Consider the following 19,306-nt stretch of genomic DNA (forward strand, 5'->3'; position numbering starts at 1 on the left):
GTGGGCACACTGATTTCTGCTCTTCGGAAATACTAACATGCTGCTCTTTTGCCATGGCTTTCATGGCTGTAAAAGATGTCAAGAGCTTACTGCTGTCTTAAAGCAGCTAAAGTACTAAAGCCTAATTGGTTATAAAGTCAGGGCACTTACAACACCAAACAGGAATCATCCACCCTGGCCAAATTCACTTTTGGGAGAACTCCACTGGCTCCATTAATCAGATATCGAGATTTTTGTGAATTTTTTTGAAAGGACACCTTCCCTCTCTCTTTTCTGAGTGCAGTTTGCGCCTGTAAAATTTGCACCTTCATTTTCTGCCCACAAATCAGGGATGCAAATCAGGTCATTAGAGGTGCAAGCACTCAGAGCTGTGCATACGGTTCATTTGCAGGTGCCAAAATGGCAGACGGGACTTGTGCCCCCCAAAAAGGGAAACGGGGCCTTAACCAGGCTTGATACCTGACCCAGAGTTTGTAAAGAGCTTGGGATCCTTCAGGACAAAAGGTGCTATACGTACATGTGAGATAACAACAACAGTCATACTTGTTAGCATACATACAGGATCTTCCTTACCAGATTTTCATAGTCAGTCCCCATTGGTGATCTCTTTTCAGCCAAAGAATCAGTCCTTCAAATGCCATCTTAAAGGGACAGAGGTTGTGTGCTGTGGCATTTTGACATTTTGTGACATGACGTCAGCCAACATGAGAGACTTCTTAAAAGAATAAACTATTTCCTGCTTCCCTCTCTCATGTTGTGTTTTTAAATAGAAAACAAAGCATGCAGCTCTTGGCACTGTTGGGGAATTGGAGCTCGGGCATGAAGGACAATTTCCCCAAAGGAGCAAGCATAAGATAACAAAGTAATGGACTGCAAGGAGCATACTGGCCTCCTGTGGCCAGTGAGATCAGAAGGAAGCACTTGAATGGATCTTTTAATCCTGTGCCTGGGTGGAGGATGGAAAATGGTTTTAGCCAGGTTAACATAGGAAGGATCTAACCTTGATCAGTCTGCATGATAAATAAGCGCAAGTATTAGTAGGGATTAAAGTAAAATTAAGTCAGTCTATTATGCTACAAATGAATAATATGGATGGCCCAAATAATGGTATTTGCCATACAGAGCTAAGAATATAAAGGTACAAATAGGTCAAATACAGAATGCCTCGACAGCAGTCATTCTAGGTGTGGGGTCTATCATTCTGGGGCTCTGCTGAATGACAGAGGAAACAAGTAATTCGCTATCTAAGTTGTTCAGAGATGCAGCTAATAAGCTGTTAGTACATTGCAGCTACACATCTCCATGATTTTTCACACAGTTAGCAGGGCTGCCTTTCCCTTTGTGAGTCATGGATTGTATATGGAGATGAAAGGAGCATTCTTGATGAAAGATGCTGTTTTGTCAAAGCCAAAACATTTAGGTTTTGACAACGTTTTATCGGGAAGTCTATTTGGGTCAAAAGTAATGGGGGAGACAGACAGCAAATGCTACTGAGACTGACTTGATAACTTGGTAGCTAGGACATTGGCCTGGATCGTAGTAGACCCAGGTTTAAGTCCCTACTTTGCTGGATTCAGAGCGGAGTGTGTTATCCCCAATCCTGCTGAATCAACAACAGAATGAAAACAAATGTATAAACTTTGAAAGTTACCATGAAACACAATTGCTGTCCTCTGAAGGGCTCTAGTCCTGTATGTTTCCCATAGGTCCTGATTTTTTTAGGGCCACATATGTCTCATCTGGTGTTTAAGCCAAGGTTGCTACATAGATTTACATTGGGGTGTTGATCTGGTTCTTTGCTATCTCACATCTATGTCAGCAGGGACCTATGTTCTTCCTCAGGGGGTGCATTGTGTTGTTTTTTGTCATATGATTTGTCCACAGGATTGTGCTGTGGTCAAGCTTACAGAGTATAGGTCCCCCAGCTGCTTACCTATAGCAGTTTAAAGGCAATGCATTCTAATGTAGGGTATATGTTCCACTTTGCTTTGTGCTTTGGGTCACAAGGTCTTGCTGCAGCAGTGAGCTTTCCCCTGTTTTGTTTCAACAGTATAGAATCAGGGAAGGGAAGAAAAACCCCAAGCCTCATTCGTGTTGCATCTTCGGTGAAATGTAAAGAAATGGATCTCCATAAATATTTCATGATGGAGTTTATTAAACTACTAAAATGATGATTACTGCATTAAATATGTCTGAGGCTCCAGTGGGGTATTTTTTAAAAACAATCCCAGAAGTTCCTGCTGTGCTCACTATCTTCAGAGCAAAGATACCTGGCCTGAAAGGGTGAATGGGACCTGCACAGCCAGGGAGCACTTTATGTCTAGTGGTTGTTTGTTCCTCTCCTCTGCAATTAAAATAAGGCACAAAGATGTGTTTTGTTGTTTGGTGGACCCTTGGGAAGACGTTTGGAATACATGGGCTTCATTAATTCAGCTGCAATTAAACTGTGAGCCTGATTATAGTAATAACAACAATACCTAGATCTTCATCAGTAGATCTAAATGTGTTTTACCAAGGAGGTTAGTACCATTATCCCCATTTCACAGATGGGGAAACAGAGGTACAAAATGACTTGCCCAAGGTCACCCAGCAGGCCCGTGTCAGAGCCAGGAATAAACCCCAGGTCTCCTAAGACCCCATGCAGTGCTCTGTCCAGTAGGTCACCCTACCTCCCAGGGTGCTGCACAGGACCTACCCTTTATAGAAAATCAAAATCTATAGTTTTGAGAAGAAAGTGAAACGTGGTGGTGAACTATTAGATACTGTGCCTAGTGGCTGGAGCAGAGGACAGAGACTGAGGATTCCTGGATTCTCTTGCTGGCAGAAAGAGAAGTGTTTAGGGCAAGTAACTGAGAACTGGTTCTCTTGAGTTCTGTTTCCAGCTCTGTGTGGAATTGGGAAGTGTGGTCTAGTGGTTGGAGTGGGAATCAGGAGTCCTCATTTCTATTCTTGGGTCTGGTTTTCACTCACTAGAGAGATATTCTGTTGAAAAGGACTATAGAATCACAAAGCATTATTACTGGTATAAGATGCTGCACTCACGATATACTGTGTGTGTATTAGGGATAAAAGCCAGGTCTGGAATAGGTTTTATCCTTAGCAATCAAATGTCCAGATTGGCAGGTCTGAAAGATGATATTGTCCAGTCCAGGGATGTCTATTCCAGGTCATTAGTTTGTGATTTCAAAGTGAAAAATTCAAACTGCGCATATTCATAAGAGAGACCCCAAGGACTGTAATATCCAGTCAGTGCATGAGATTGTATCTGATGTGTTTGCAAATCCCACTGTTAATACCAAGGGAAGTTTCCTGTACAAATCTCCTTTCTCCCCAAACAGAGAGGAAAATATGCCTCATACATTTAGGATGGATTTTGAGTCTCTCTAACTGTGAAAGGGAGTGGCTGGGTCATCACACATATTGCATCTCTTTCCCCATGTTAAGTATCCTCACACTTTCTTGTCAACTGTCTAAATGGGCCATCTTGATTATCACTACAAAAGTTTTTTTCTCCTGCTTATAATAGCTCATCTTAATTAATTAGCCTCTTACAGTTTGTATGGCAACTTCCACCTTCTCTGTTTGAATATATGTATCTTCTTACTATATGTTCCATTCTATGCATCCGATGAAGTGGGCTGTAGTCCACATAAGCTCATGCTCTAATAAAGTTGTTAGTCTCTAAGGTGCCACAAGTACTCCTGTTCTTTTTGTGAAAGGGATGTTGCTCCTTAAATATTTAAGACTGTCAGTGTGAAACACAGGAGACAGCTGTAATGTTCATATTGCTGTTTGTGCTGCTATCTTCACCAGATCCCAAAAGGATTGGTGAGAAAACTCCAACTCCATTTTCTTTGTGGTGGTCACAGCGCTGACAAGGGTTATTGCAATTACAGGAGGGCTTGAATTTATGGTTTGTCTGGAATCACAAGCACTCATTAGTCACAAGTTCTTTGCCCAGGCAGAAGAATGACAGGGCTGTGCAGCTGGGCCCAAGATACCATGGGGAAAGAGTAATGCTGCTGAGTTTGCTGTTGGATCAGATGAACTCCCTTTTTCCATCGTTTTAGCTCTTCTCCCATCAGTTTCAAGTGGGAAACTTGATAAAGGATCAGAGCTAATGTGGGCAGCCTCAAAATGGCACCCGACTTAAAGGAAGGTTTTGTTTTCAACGTGTGGTTTTATTTGCAAAAGTGACTATGTAAAAATAGTGTCACTTCATAGATCTACCGAGTCTTTAGTCCAGCTAGCTCACGTTATCGTCTAGAACAAGTTGTACTGCTCTTTACCGACCTTAGATTCTTCTGCAGCACCCATCATTCCCATATCTATGAGCTCTAAACCCATTAGCCCTGCAGGGCTAACACAGCTAAGAGAGCGAGTGAGCTGGATTCTACCCCTACTTGTGTGTCATCAATAGAACGGCTTGCTACATTTCTATCACTTGCACCTGGCAAACTTGTTGGCAACAATGGGGCTGCACGGGTGTCACCAAGGGCCTCATTTGACCCGTGGAAACTTTACTGCTGGCAGTGAGCAAGGGAAGAGCCCAGCTTGGCTCTCCGATCCCAGGCTGAGTTTGCAGGGATGAAAGTTAGAGAAAAAAGCCATTATTTTATTTATAAACTGAGTGGATTTGACTAGGAGTCCCTGAGAGACAATGAAACCCCTGCAAAGCCATTTTGCAGTCATGTTTCAGAGCAGAAATGCACATGAACTGACATGCGGATTCTGGAAAGACTGAAACCTCCCCTCTTCCTAAGCTCCGCTTCCTGAGACCCAAGGACTGCACTGTTCTGCAGCTCTTCTCTGAATGACATGAGGACAGCATTTGACAAATGCTGTTGGGAGATGCATCCAGCCACAAGGAAGGTCAGCTTGACGCAACAGGGAGCAGAGAAAGACAACGTGGGGCAATTTTTTTCCTAGAATGGCTGGTGAAATTGTCCTTCTACTCTCCCTGCTGTCTCTGGTGCTGCTCTGAATGCTGGACAGTGACACACACGTGATAGGTGGCTGGTCTCAGTCAGGTTCCCTGAGATCAGGTGTCCACATCACCCCAAACACCCTGGTGCCGCTAGCTCCCCTCTCAGCAGGGAGGCTAAGGAATAAATGTACCAACCTCCACTCTCATTGTTGGGAACCTCAGGGCACATGGTGAGGAGCATTAAGCAGGGGTCCACTTGGGGTATTTTCACTGCTGTCCCTGGTCTGTGGATAAATGTCGGATCTCATTCTCCAGGGGGATAGTCTGGCCCCTTTCAGCAATGTTACGTCCAAGTGCAGGACAGATTTTTTTAAAAAGCAGCAGGCTCTCGAGCGATTTCTTCTCTTCTTAATTAGGTAAAATGCATCCGTCTAATGCGATCTTGTTGCTTAAATCCCAATTCCAGCCTCCTGAGATTAATTACCTTCCCCCTGTATTGGCATCCTGCCTTTTGCCTTTACATTCAAATCAGTGTAAGAGATGATGTGGTCTTGGAAGTAGAACTCCCCGTCACTAACCGGCAAACCAACTTCTCGAGAAGTGGCTCAGAAGGGAGCCAAGGGAGGGTGCCTGGGGTGAGTGCTGCCCGGCCTGAGCTGCAGTCACTGGGAAGAGATAAATTGCACTCGCCCCTTTGGCGAGCTGGCACTTCGCAGCGTTGGTTACACAGGCCTCCAGATCGAGCTCTGCATGGAGCAGAGGAGAATCGGGCCTTTTGCACTTCCACAAAACATTCGGTGCCTCCAAAACCACCAGTGACAGCGAGGGATGTGCCATGGTGCAGCAGCACCTGGCGGCGAGGGAAGTCCTCAGTGACACTGAGGAAAAGGGTCGGCATCAGCTGATGCTTCAAATGCTGCACAGACCCAGCCACCGGCCCCTCTTCTCATTTGAGCCTGGGAGCTGCTAGCTCTTGTAAGGGCCTGAAGTGAATATGTCCATGACACTGATGTGCCAGACGTATTTCTCTCCTCTGGAAGTACAGTCTTGTGGCATGCTCTGCCGAACATTACAACCTGCAAGGGGCACGTGCACATGAGCCAGCAGCTCCCAGGTTTACATGGGAGGAGGCGCTGGTGCTGGCATCTGTTCAGTGAGGGGCCATCGATACTGCAACTTACTGCCCTGCCTCAGTCTATCAGAGCTTGGATGCATCAATTTTCAAGGCATGCTGCAAGGCCTATCCACTCTCCCTGGTGGTTCCTGACAGGACAGGTTAAATGGGGTGTGGATGGGGGATGAATGCACAGTGGATGGGATTTGTGGTGGAAGGACAGCATTTGAATCTTTGCAGGCAATTTTGAAATGGCCGATATTGATTTAGATTTATCACGTGTCCTTTTGTCACTAACAGACCATTTCCTTCCCTCTTTCCTTAGGTTTTTATGGTGCTGCTCACAGAGTAAGGATGACAGGATCAGGCCCTAACTAAAGAGGAACAAAGCACACACACGCAATCAAATGCAGTGCCATGTGCTCACACCCAATCACCCATAGGTGCACTCCCCCCAACACAAATGCCTAACTCCCATTCCATTGACATTTACCCAAGCACTGCTTTGTGTTTCAAGGGCAATTCATTGCCAATAGCCATTCCTCCTCCTGACTGCCCATTGCTTTGAAATCCTGAGCTCATTTCCCACCCCAAATCAACAGCCATAGCTGCATTCTGCTAACTGGGCATGTATGTTCCAAATCCATCACTCTAACAACCCCATGGAAATGCAAATAAAAGTGAGATTATGATATTTTACGTAAATAAGCAATGTAGCAACTCCAATCTGGTTCAGGCTGTCAGTGGAATTCACTGGAGAGATATTAACACTGAAAGATTTGAGCATGTTCTCATGGAACATTTATTGTGTAACTCTGGGCTCCAATAAAGCTTTTCTATAAATTATTCATTATGGAATTCAGATGAAATGCCAAAAATCCCTCCCATCAAGAGACTGTTTTGTTTATTACTACGAAAATCTAGGCTTAGTTAGCAACTAAGCTATTAAATTGGCATGCAAGATAATTAGGAGGGGGAAATGAACAGTTATATCATTGCATCACTGATCATACACTATTACCCTTCAAATATGCTGGACCTCCACAGTTAAGGGTTTTCTCAGCTAAAACACAAAAAGTTTCTGTTTATCAAAGAATATGAGTATCTACCTACTCTGCTTCTCCTTCTGGGCTCTGGAAAGGGACAAATAAATATTTTGCACAGAGGGAACTACAGGGGTCTGTAGGCAGTGCAAAATTACCTAGCACACTGTTAGCACTATGAGGAATAATAAGCAGCCACTCCACCATAACTGTAACCTAACTGGATCTCACTAGGCAAGGCTGGGCTTGGTCAGTGCTTGGATGGGAGAGCAAAAGAAAATATGTGCTACAAACAGCAATGTCGGTGGTATTGCCCGGTGGGTGAACAACCCAGAGGTGCATGATGAGTATCAAGGTCTGGGTGAGGGGTGGAACTGCTGGTGGATTTGGGAGAGGGGACAGATTTTTAAGAAGAAGAGAGAGCATGGCTCTAATAGGTGTTTTATGGTAGGGAGGGTATTTCATCCATTTATGGCCATCGAGGTAAAACATTTTCAAAGGGAGCCCTTTCACTGATGCGCAGCCTCAGCACAGAGGGTGAGGCTGAATGTGACATGGGCTGGCATTTTCCAATGTGCCTAAGGGAATTAGGCACCCCAACACCATTGACATTCAATTGGAGTTGAGCACCTAACTCCCTTGGGCTCCTTCGACACTCCCAGTCCTGGAGCATAAACTGCTGTCTCATCCCTGGATGGGGCTGCTGATACCATGGGGGCAAATGCAGTATGAAGCCCTAGGGAGAGATGGCCATAACTGAGACACGTTGGCTGACGTAGCTTAGGTCGACTTGCTGCGGTGTTTACACTGTGCTGTGTCAATGGGAGACGCCCTCACAACGACCCATCTTGGGGAGCTGGAGTACTAGAGCTGATGGGAGAGTGCCTTAAATCACATCACCTCCCTAAACCAGGTGATGCAAGTCCTAGATGATACAAAGGCTTGGGAGGTAGCAGAGGAGGTTTGGCTGCATCTCTGGAGAGTAAACTCCTGTGGCTCCCATCCCAAAAACTGAGACTCCACCAAGAAGGATGTTAGAACTGGCCAAGGGATGTGTCTATAGCAAAGGTACGGGGAGCCGGGCACAGCTGTACCGAAAGCTGCCTTAGATGCCAGCACATTAGTGAACAGCTTTGAAGCCAGAGCAGCCAGTCCTACATCAACTAGGCAAGACTTCAGAGTGTAATACAACACACACAAACGCTGCTGATAAATAATGGATCAAGCCTGCTGCCTTCCAAAATCTGCTCACGGTGAGAGTCCACGGGCTGGGCTTCGCTAGAAGAGGGTGCCAGCTGGCAAACAGTTCCGTTTAGTAATTTCACTGGCCTAGTGGGCACTTCTCATCTTCTCTCAATTTCTTCCGCTGCAATTAATGTGGATCGGATGCAAGAAGCCAGCACAGTCCTGGGCGAGGTAGGCAGACCTACGGGCAGCATTGCGGTTTTGCTGTGATTCTGTCACACACAAAGTCCATTGTTCTACACACTGAATAGAAGAAAGTTAATGCCCTGTGCAGACCTGGTGAGAGTGGCTACAGAGCTGCTAATCTCGGGCTGGCTTTCCATCTCCCTTAGTTTAAAAAAGCCAGGGAGCCCTCCTAGAGGGTTGGTATCCACCCAGGGAACAGCACAATGTCCTCTAGCTTGAAAGTTCCTTGGGGGCAGAGGCAGCATTGCAGAAATAATCAATTATGTTCTGAATCTCAGCATGTCCTTTTAAAAACTCCTTGGCAAGCTCCTAAGCCTCCATTTTCAAGGTCCCCCCCTTTCAATTGTAATGGAGAGTACGTCTTCATCAGGCTTTATGCCACCATTTCTAGCACTGGTCAGGCCCTCCTGCTGGCAGCAGCAGAGGAAGCCCTTGTGTAGACCAGCTCCTGCCGTAATCTCTGTGCCACTGAGACCTGCTCTGACAGTCACCACATTGCTTAAAACACTGCTGACCAGCTGGCCTCTGCTGTCCTGGCTGCTGTTTCCACTTCTCCAGTGCCTCACGAGGGTGATTGTCACAAGAGCTCAATGCATCCTGGGAGATTTAGGGACTCTGGAGAGTAACGCGGTTATATAAGGAACTGATGACTAGGAGCAAAAGAGCTCCTGAAGGAGACAACTGCCAGTTTGCTTGGAAATAAGATTCTGCCTTTCAAGGAGGAGCGTAACCATCTGCATTATGGCTACACGCACAGAGCATAAGTGTTTCCCTTTATGGCTGTGTGAAGGACCACAGTGTGGCAGTTGCCATGGCAACTCCCTTTTTGAACACTCCATTGTTAAATAGTCACGTAAACTCCCCAGTAAGTGTTGCTGCAGCGCCCTGGGCTCTGACATTCTCTGGCTTTTCTCTTTTCACTCCAGGAGCCCCTGTCTTGCTTCAGATCACTGGTATCCTGCAAAAGCCTGGGCTCGTCTGCTGATCTGTACTGCCTAGAGGGTGCTGCTGGATGCTGCTCATGTGCTGACCATGAGGCGGCCCCGACCCTTGGGGCTGCCGGCAGGGGGTGGGAAAAGGAAGGCCAAATGGAGCCCAGATCACCCAAAATCTTACATTTCTGTGAGAGGGCTCAGTCCCCTGACCTGTCCTCTTGAGAGTCTACCGGCCCTTTGAGAGCTTGCTCTCTTAGCCTTTTGCACAGCTCCTGCTATCTTCAAATCCTTATGCGGTATCCCTCTTCGGCTTGGTCACAAGGCCTAGGGGGCCCAGAGAACAGGAGAAGGGGGACCCAGTTAGGCTGGCGGGATTTCCCCAGCTGTCTCACCCCAGTCCCCAGGGAACTTCAGGTTCTGCTCCCAAGGCAGCTTCCTGCTACTTGTCTGTTCAGGGTGGGTATTCCTCAGCCTCTCTAGCAGCCCCCCTCTCCTCTTGCACCCCCTTATCCCAAGCATGGCTGGGCAGCCAATTAGCACCACCATTACAACAGGGAGCTTTTGTTTAGAGAAACATTACACAGCTATCTAATCATTCGATCTCTCTAATATAATCCCTTTCTAATCTTCCTCTTGTTGAAGGCTGCCTGCCCTTCCCTAGGTGAAGGGCACAGTGAGTGTCACACAAAAATAAACATTTGCCATGCTGGGCAGCCATGGGTACCTCCACCTGGGACTCTTCCTACAGGAGTCAGCCCCGAGGCATGGTAGCTAATCCTCACTGCACCCAGTATACAGTGCCTCGGAGACATGGGAAATGCCATGGTACTACCAACACCATGGGACAGTTGCTGTTTACTTGTTGTTGGTGCCCAGGATTAATCAGACTTTGATTAGAAGTGTTGATGTAGAAGTATCATTATCATGCCCAGGGGGTGCAGAACCAAAGGCAGGGTTGGCGGTAAGCCCAGAAGGCTGTGAGGAGGCTGAGTTCCACAAGGATGTGGTGTGAATAGCATCTCCCCAGGGGAATCATTAGGGCTCTAAAATATTAACGACATGGCAAAACCAAAGAAGAAAACAGCACTTAAAATCCATAGAGACTGGAGCTTCCAGGGAATGGCTTGCCCAATGCCCATTGACTTTCAGTGGGATATGGGTGCTTTAGCTTCCTTTGAAAGTCCCAGCCCGTATATTGGTGATAATCCCATGGTGGATGTGATTGGGTGAAATGTAAGATGGGCCCCTGGTAACCAGGGTGGGTTCTGTCCTTGCAGGAGCTCATCTTATTCTCACCACCTTGCTATCTACTCCCCTCTCTGGTCAATGTTGTTTGGTGATGATGTGTTATAACATCTTGCCGTAGTTCTGGGGTAACAAATGGAATGACTGCATTACTTTTTTCACTTCGAATGCAACAACACTAACACTCCCGCGGTGTAGCTGCACTTGCAATTAGTTATTTTGTGGGTTTTTTCCACAAAGACTATTTTTTTTCCATTTATGACTCTTCCTCTTTAGCTTCAGTATATGTTTCTTGAGGATGATTTGGGCTGCCCCCATGGAGGCAGGGGATCAGACCCCAAACAGGTAGGCTTTTGTTTCTTTACTGGTTTATAATGACTGTGCCACAGATACCCCTAAATTTAAACACTTTATGCATCCGATGAAGTGAGCTGTAGCTCACGAAAGCTTATGCTCAAATAAATTGGTTAGTCTCTAAGGTGCCACAAGTCCTCCTTTTCTTTAAACAAAACAAGTTGAAGTTAACAGCTCCTGAGATTGCACACACAAATGGACAGTTAGGCATGCAAAAGAGGCATTTTAAAATGCTGATTTGAGCATCCAGATGTGAGATTTGTATGTGTTATTTCGCTTCCATGTTTATAAAGTAAGCTCCCTTTCTTTAGGGAACCCTTAAGGACACTGTATGCTGTGAGGCTTGCCTGTTTGCAGCCTGACCTACTTCCCAACAGACATTTATATTTGTAGCATTACACTGGGGCCTCCGGCTGGAGTGTTAACATGCTAAAATTCAGTTAAACTGGCATAGCAGCAAAGTCCCCATTGCTCTGGATGGTATGGTGATAACATCTAATAATGACTGTTTCTTTCCTAAAGCTCTTTAACAAATTAATCTTGTAAAACTGCGCCTACATCTGCACCTACATCTGCAATGCAGCCACTTCTACAGCTGTTAACAACTATACAGTGATACTGCATATGGGAGTGAAAAAAAATCATGGCTGGATTCTCCACTGTTTTGCATTTGGTGCCATAATTTATTTCTGTGCAAACCCAGAGTAAAACGCTACCAGATCAGAGTAGTAACATTTTACATGAGTCTTGCACTGGGATAAATGACCAAACTAGCTGCAAGGGACTGGACACTCCTTCTTTGGCCAGATTCTGATGTTATTTATCATGGTGTAAATCCAGAGTATCTCTACGGAAGTCAGTTGCATTGCCTTGGATTTACACAGGTGTAAATGAGCTCAAAGTCTGTCCCTGTCTCTCTTACTGGGAGCTTCATGGGCCTGTTCTGGTACAGAAATGGCCAGGGTCCTTGGCTTTAAATCTCATCTCGAAGACAGCATCTCCAGTGGCTCAGCCCCCGCGAGCAACCTCTCAGGGCCATTGGTTCAGTACCGATTCAGAGGGTAGGGGACTGACACCATTTCCTGCGGTGCTTGTGGGGCTAGGAGATTCCTTAGAGGGTTCTGATCCTGTTAAATGATGACAGGAGGGAGTCACACACCCAGGGAGAACAGAGCCCTACCGACGGCCCCCTAAACTGACACCTGGCTCCTGCATAAATAAAGGTGGGAAAGTAACAAATTGCAATAGTTACTGCACTTTATTAGCTTGTTCACAGTGTAGCACTTGCAGTCCTACATAGCCCATAGAACCGTAACTGTAACTTTTTTATATGGCAGCTGTCTGCCTCTGGCAGCCTTTTATGGATCATCTGAAAAGCTAAATGGAACTTTCCCCTTTTCTTTTGGAAGCACATCAAACGCCACTACGGCATATCGTTCTCTGGAGCAGAGGGCTGTGTGCAGGCCACCTGGGAAAGAGAGAGCAATGGTGAGTTGAAAGCAGTTCAGCGGCTTCTCCGGTACCTCTCTGCTTCTTCCTTACCCCACCGCCATCCCCCTGCTTTGTGGGAGACAGGGCCAGCCTCATGGTGCTGGGGCCCCAAGCAAGAACTCAGAGGATTTGGAATCTGTAACCATGGGCATGTACCAGGAGCTAAATACTCTGGCTTTTTGACAGTATGAAAGTATGGCCTGAAGTGAGTGTGTTCTGTGCATCGTGAGTGTATGTGAACAGGTAGTGATCTGGAAAGCTGCCAGACAGGTGGTCCTATAGATTGCAGCCCTCTGTTTACCCCAAACAGGTAGAGGGTAGGACAAGCATCCCATGTGCTGCTCTGGCTGGGGGCTTTGGCCTTTCTCTGGAGGGACCACCTCAAAAACTGAGAGGAGATTCTGGTTCCTCCAGCTGTCTGCTGGCACTGCTTACAGCGATGCTGTGAGTGCCGGCTGGGGCGGTGGTTTTTGTGATGTGGGCACCTGTCTTCATGCATATTGAGAATTAAACAGCTCGCAATGGCAGAAATGGAATTGCAGCAACTTATCCTGCGGGAGGGTTGGGTGAGAAGCTGTTGCAGCTTGTCCTGCTTTTGCAGGAAGTGAGCTGGGGCTGGAGATGCTGTTGGCATGAGGCAGAACTCTATGGCTTTGCCCATTTGAAATATTATTGAGAAAGTAAAACAATGAAGCAACCCCGCTTGTTATGTCCACCAGGCTGTGTTCATAGAATCATAGAATATCAGGGTTGGAAGGGACCTCAGGAGGTCATCTAGTCCAACCCCCTGCTCAAAGCAGGACCAATCCCCAATTTTTGCCCCAGATCCCAAATGGCCCCCTCAAGGATTGAACTCACAACCCTGGGTTTAGCAGGCCAATGCTCAAACCACTGAGCTATCCCTCCCCCCAATGGGGAGTGTTCACGTCCCTGCTTTTGGTTTCTCCTGGGCAAACGAGGATGTCCGTGTCCCACCAAAAGGTACAGCAAGCTTTCTCTGTAAACAAGAGTGGCCACCTCAGGTCACCCTCCCATAAACTAGCCTGAAAGAGCTCCCCCATCTCCCCCACTGAACCGGAAAAGCAAACAGAGGGTAAACACAAGAGGAAAGGCCCAGGGACTTTGCCACGTCTTGCACTGGTGGCACTCATGCTGTGACCTACACCCAGTGAGTGACAGCCCAGCAGGACACGTCACTCTCACTCCAGATGCAGAGGGCGGGAATGGCGCTCAGTGTGTGTGCCACAGGCAGCGAGGGTGCTGCTCTCCAGAGCGTGGCCGAGGTAAAAAGGGCCCGGGGATATTGACCGCTGAAAGGGCTGAGATTCTGGAAAGGGGCAGGGAGGCCAGGGGGCAGGAATCAGAGAGACTCCTGCCGAAGGGAAATCGTAAGGTGTTGTTAAGAAGCCAATCAGGGCAGCGAGGTGAAAGGAGGTGCCACTCCACTCTGGCAGAGTCAGGCGGGATTGGGAAAGGTGCCAAAGGAGCCCTGGCAGCAGAGAGGAGAGGTAAGGACAGTGCCCTTTGGCGGGGAGGGAGGGCATTCAGCACAATGGAAGAAAGCACAGAGCAGCAGTTCAATAGCAAACAACCGCACTCTGACGGCAGAGGAGTGTGGGGAGCTGCTTGTGCTGGGAGCAGGGAGCGTGAGGCTGGCCAGGGTGGGAGCTGTATGTGAGACACAGGCCTGACACAGCCCATTCAGGAATGGGACAACCGACATGGCAAAGGGAGAGGGTGGGTCCTAGGGGGGCTGACATCGCAGGGGAGAAGAGGCCAGGAGGAGGAGGAGGAATAAGAAACAAACCTTCTGCGTATGGCTGCACAGTGGGGGCTGGGGTGGAGGTGGAAGGGCCTGGGTTTGCTAGGCTGTTGGGATGTCCTTGGATTCCCTGGGAGTAGAATAGAGCCCTGGCTGGTTGTTACAGGTCAGGCCTCTGGCTTAGCTTACCTTGGCTGGCACAAAGGACATCCCAACATTTGCTGCCTCCTGGCAGGTGCAGCTAAGGCTTGGTGGCACAATGGGCTCAGGCATCCACTATTCACTTGTCTACCTTTGCTAAAGTGATCCAGCTACACCTAGACTCCAGTTCTTCTGGGGTCTATGTTGTTTCCCTAAGGCCACTGTCACTTTAAATAAAAAGAAGTGGGATACAGCAGAGGCAGAGTGGCGCAGTCGGGTTCAGTGTGAGGCTCACATACTGTGTGTGGAACCAGCTGAGCACGCGTTGTGGTAGCTTTCCTGTGCGCCCTCTGATGGGGAATAGGGATCGCGACTGCTCACTCCAGGGACGGAGGCTCAGCTGCCCTCTACAGTGTATATGATGGTCACAAGTGGAAATGCATTTACTGGGTCTCAGCCAAAGCTCTGGGGGGCTCTTATCCACATCACACACCCACTATGTGCCATCTGTACCTGACAAGTGCAAAAGTCAAGCAGGTGGAATAGAGAATATTAAGAATGAGGCTCAACATTAAGCAAATTTCCCTCCCACTCACATGTTTCCATATTGCATTAAAGGAGCTAGCTAAGGAACACATGAAATATTTTCTGTCCTTCTCCATTAGGGTGCGGGGGTTATCAGGAGGAGGAATGGCCAGAAGTTATATTTCAATGAAGCATTAGGAAATGCTGACCTGTAGCACTGGCAAAAGGTTTAGCCACATCTTTGTGGAAGTGCAGAATTGATGGATAGGTTGGCTGACCCCAAGGACACAATGGGAACTTGCTGGAAGCCACAGGTCATCTCCTCTGGCAATAAATCAAGCAGATCGTGGTTGCCTTGGTAGTACTCACAAGGGATCCGTGGTCTGGGAGCGTAACACCTCTCCTTTGTCTTTCCTAATGAGGTGTGGCTCACACGGAGAACTCAGCTTGCAACACTTGATCCTGGGTGGCACTTCTGTGTTAAAGGACAAGAAAGCCACAGGCCATCCCCTCCATGGGGTACATTTGTCTGTGGAAAGTGCTTTGACAAGCCTTGATTTGTTTCTTGTAGCTCTGCATTCTTGTGGCAGGCAGCAGTCTCAGCACAGTGTGTGCGTGTCTCTTTGTGGGCGTGATTATGTTGCTAGGTCTTTTTTGGGAGTCTATTTTTTGCTCACCTTGCTTACAATAGTTTATATCTGTGTGGTAACTTCAACACTGAGAATGTGTCCTGAGCAGCACACAAATCATACTGGAGGTCACTTGGTAGCCTGTTGAAATGCTGATGCTCATTGAGATTGTCCTTATTATGCACAAAGACTTCCGAAAGTTCGCTGTCACATGGATTCTGCTGATGCTAGACAATAGCAGCAAAAGGTATTTTTCCTCAGGGATGGGGAATGCCCCAAATTAGCCCCTTTTTCAGAGCAGTTGGGCCTTGTCTACATGAGAAAGTTGCCTTGGTTTAACTTAAATTGGTTTATAAACCAATGTCGCTAACCTGGGGCAATCCCCTGTGCAGACCCCATTATTTCTGTTTAAAGGTGGTTTATTTAGCTTAAACTGATTCTTCCCTCTTGAAAGCTAAACTGAACTAAAGGCCTCCCCACAGGCTTTTGCACTGGTTTAACATCCCACCTTAAGTTAAAGTGGTTCATAGACAAGCCCTTAGACAGACAGATGTTGCAAACAGGAGTGACAGCCCTACCACGTCCTCTGGATCCTTCACCTATGATAGATGCCTGAGAAAAAGGTGGCAGACAGCGATTTCGATAAGCTCTGCTTAGTGCAGTGAGAATCTCTGGGGAATCCATGTTTAACAGAAATATAACTGTATCCAGTTCTGAGCAATATGATCTATCATCTCTAATATACATAACAATTAGGGATTTAAAACAACAGTAGTTTTCTATGACAGCATTTACTCTTAGGACAAAAGCCTGCCCTCCAGTGTGCCCGTAGCGCCCCAAGAGGGCAATGTAAGCACCTCGGAGAGCAGAACCTGGCTCTAATCATCTGCTTCTATTCATCTACAATCACACTCCTCTCCCTCCAACTCCTGGAAGCAAAGTGTGAATTTTTTGCCATTCACTGAAAAGCTGCACAGTGCCCCCATGCACTGCCCCTGGTGACACTGCTCTTTGTTAACATAATGTGTGAAAGATAACAGCAAGAGAACTGTAATTATAACATTACAATCTTAGGCTTCAACCTGTGTTCGGCTTGTTTCACTGGTAGGATGGGAAATAATTTCGCTATAGAGAATGTTAATAAGAGCTTTTATAAGAGATGAACACACAATATCTACCTATCTATCGCAATACCGAATAATGAAATTCAGGGAGTAATAATTATCAGTGCATGCGGATTCCAGGCAGAGCAATGATCACAAGTGCCGTATGATTAACTACTTTTTATTTGTACAGCTGTCTCCCATCCCTTAGTTTGTTTTCACAAAACACTGTTTCAGGTGGCTCCATCTCACACTGATAAGGCTTCTAGTGTTTCTTGTTTAGCTCTCTCGTCTTAAGATGCCTGTCAGGCACTGACAATTAAACGCATTCCCAGCAAATTTCAGCAAGCAAATGTGCAAGATCTTAAGAAATCAATTGCATTAAAAATTAAAGCTGGAATCACTGTTACAGTGAGAAAAGATTTGCTAACATTTTGTTTACAAATCACAGATACTGAAGACGGCAAAGTGGATGTAGAGTGACATGGAAAACTCCCCGTCCTCCCCCACCAATTATGGTGCAGCCTGAGATGCCTCCTATCCTCAGGGTTAGTAGAGTTGGCACGATTGAAGGAGCATTTCTTGGTCCTACTGCGACTGAATGGGGAAGCAAGTAGGTGACTAATCCTCTTTTGGCCCCATGTTTGGACTGTGAAGGCAAATGAGTTTGGTTGCTGCTGCCAGATCACATAGGCACAGCAGATACCTCTTGCAGCACATCCCCCCTCTTGAGACAGGGTTGTTCCCCACTCTAGGGGAACTGCTAACATTTAGCTGCTTGGTTCTGCAGAGAAAGGCAGAGCTGCCAACATGATTCCTACGCCTCCTAAAGTCTGCATGTGAAGTTGGAAAATCAGCTCCACAATCCTTGATGCTAAAAGGACAGGAGGACTTGTGGCACCTTAGAGACTAACCAATTTATTTGAGCATAAGCTTTCATGAGCTACAGCTCACTTCATCGGATGCTGTAACACTCAAGAAATAGAGACATCGAAAGCACCAAGGTTGCATGTATGATGCTTCCAGGCCAGATGCCAGCTCTTGCCCAGGCTGCAGGCATTAGCTGGAACGGACAAACTTGTAGCTGCAGACCAGACCAGTTGTATCTTAGTTTGGCTCAAAATAGGTATTAATCTAATAAGATTAATTAATCTAGTATTTAATGTTTAGACTCTATGAAATACTTTTAAGTTGTTGCCTGCGTTAATCTCACTTGCAATATGGGTGTTCCATGCTGTAAGAAAATATGTAAGTTTTGCTTTATAACTTTGAAAGTGTTTGCTCTGAATTTGTGAACCCAGGCACGAGAATCATCTCCCCCGCCTATCCAGAAGGACAATCAACTCAGATAGGCCATCAAGGAAAATTGCAATACAAAGGATTGGTTAATGGCCCTATGGCACCTTGAAAATGCTACGTGCAAGGAAGTGCACCCTGTGGACTCGGAAAATTTTCCTGTGACTTTGTTTATTTCCTTCATTCAGCTTCCATCTCTTCCTTGTTTGAACTCTCACAGGGCTAGAGACACCAAACGGAAGCCAGAGATCCCTTCTGAGTCTGCCCTGAAAGATATTTGAATTGACAGGTCACTACAAGGCTGTCGCTCTTTGGATTTAGATGATAATCCATTTGTGTGTATGTTTGCTGCTTTAAACTTTAAATAACTCTCTTATTTCTTTTTCCTAGTTAATACACCGTTCTGGCTACAGGCATTGTCTGTGGTGTAAGATCTAGGCCCCAATTGGTCTGGGGGTACGTGACTGGTGTCTGGGCACTGGAAGCAACCTGAATATTGTGTGCGTTGTGGTGTAATTGACCATTGATCACGAAGTCCAGTTTGCCTGGGTGGCAGGCTAGGCTGGAGAGTCCAAAGGGACTGCCTGTGACTCCATGGTAAGACTGTGGCGGCAGTCCAGGAAGTCACATTTGTTACTGGCTTGGTGAAAGCTACTTATGGAACACACCACAAGTCGGGGCGTCTGCCCTGGTTTTGACAGGCTGCCCTGAGATAGGCACTCACACTTGTGAGCCGCTCCAGACAGTGTGACAGCATGGGCTCATTCAAACCTGCTCTGTTATTGCGGGCTACTTTCTGAAGCTGCTAACCCCGCCACGAACACTCCAAGGATTTTTTCTGCAATATAATTATTTATAATGAAATAGACTTTAAAACAATGGCAGGAAAAGCATGTTGGGCATCAAGAGCCAAAGTCCGCCATCCTCTTTTGTGATGAGAGATGATGTAATTACAGATTGCGGCTTTTTTTGCATGAATTTATTTACTAGCCTGCAGCACAGTATGTCTTCAGAATGTCTTTGTTTGGCTAAGAGATGATCGAGTGACTGGGGACCTTGAGAAAGACAGTGATGTCAGTTTCTCTTCACAAAGTTTCTATTTAAGATCTGTGGTGTGTGCTGGCAAATATGTCGAAGGTTTCCTCTGCTGCCTGTCTCTCCCCAGCGTTAGACAGCACTCTCGTGCACTGCTTGGGCCATACGCAGCAGCTGTTGCAAAACTCAGGTAAGTAGTTCTTTGAATAGGCCAAACTTTAAGAGGACATCCTGCGGCATTAGTCAGCTGCTGCTTACCCCAGAATAAGTCTGGA

At 46.6% G+C, this 19,306-nt stretch overlaps 1 long non-coding RNA gene across 1 annotated transcript in view; it reads left to right on the top strand.

Annotated features, from left to right (window-relative positions):
- LOC125624558 (uncharacterized) overlaps nt 1-18,619 on the top strand; it is a 38,293-nt gene extending 19,674 nt beyond the window's left edge. The window contains exons 2-3 of the long non-coding RNA XR_007353346.2: nt 12,459-12,537; nt 17,152-18,619. This is a non-coding gene — a long non-coding RNA (uncharacterized LOC125624558). The remainder of the gene's footprint in view (nt 1-12,458; nt 12,538-17,151) is intronic.
- Nucleotides 18,620-19,306: the final 687 nt, after the last annotated feature.

Source organism: Caretta caretta, chromosome 18 (assembly GCF_965140235.1).
Source record: "Caretta caretta isolate rCarCar2 chromosome 18, rCarCar1.hap1, whole genome shotgun sequence".
Lineage (NCBI taxonomy): Eukaryota > Metazoa > Chordata > Testudines > Cheloniidae > Caretta > Caretta caretta.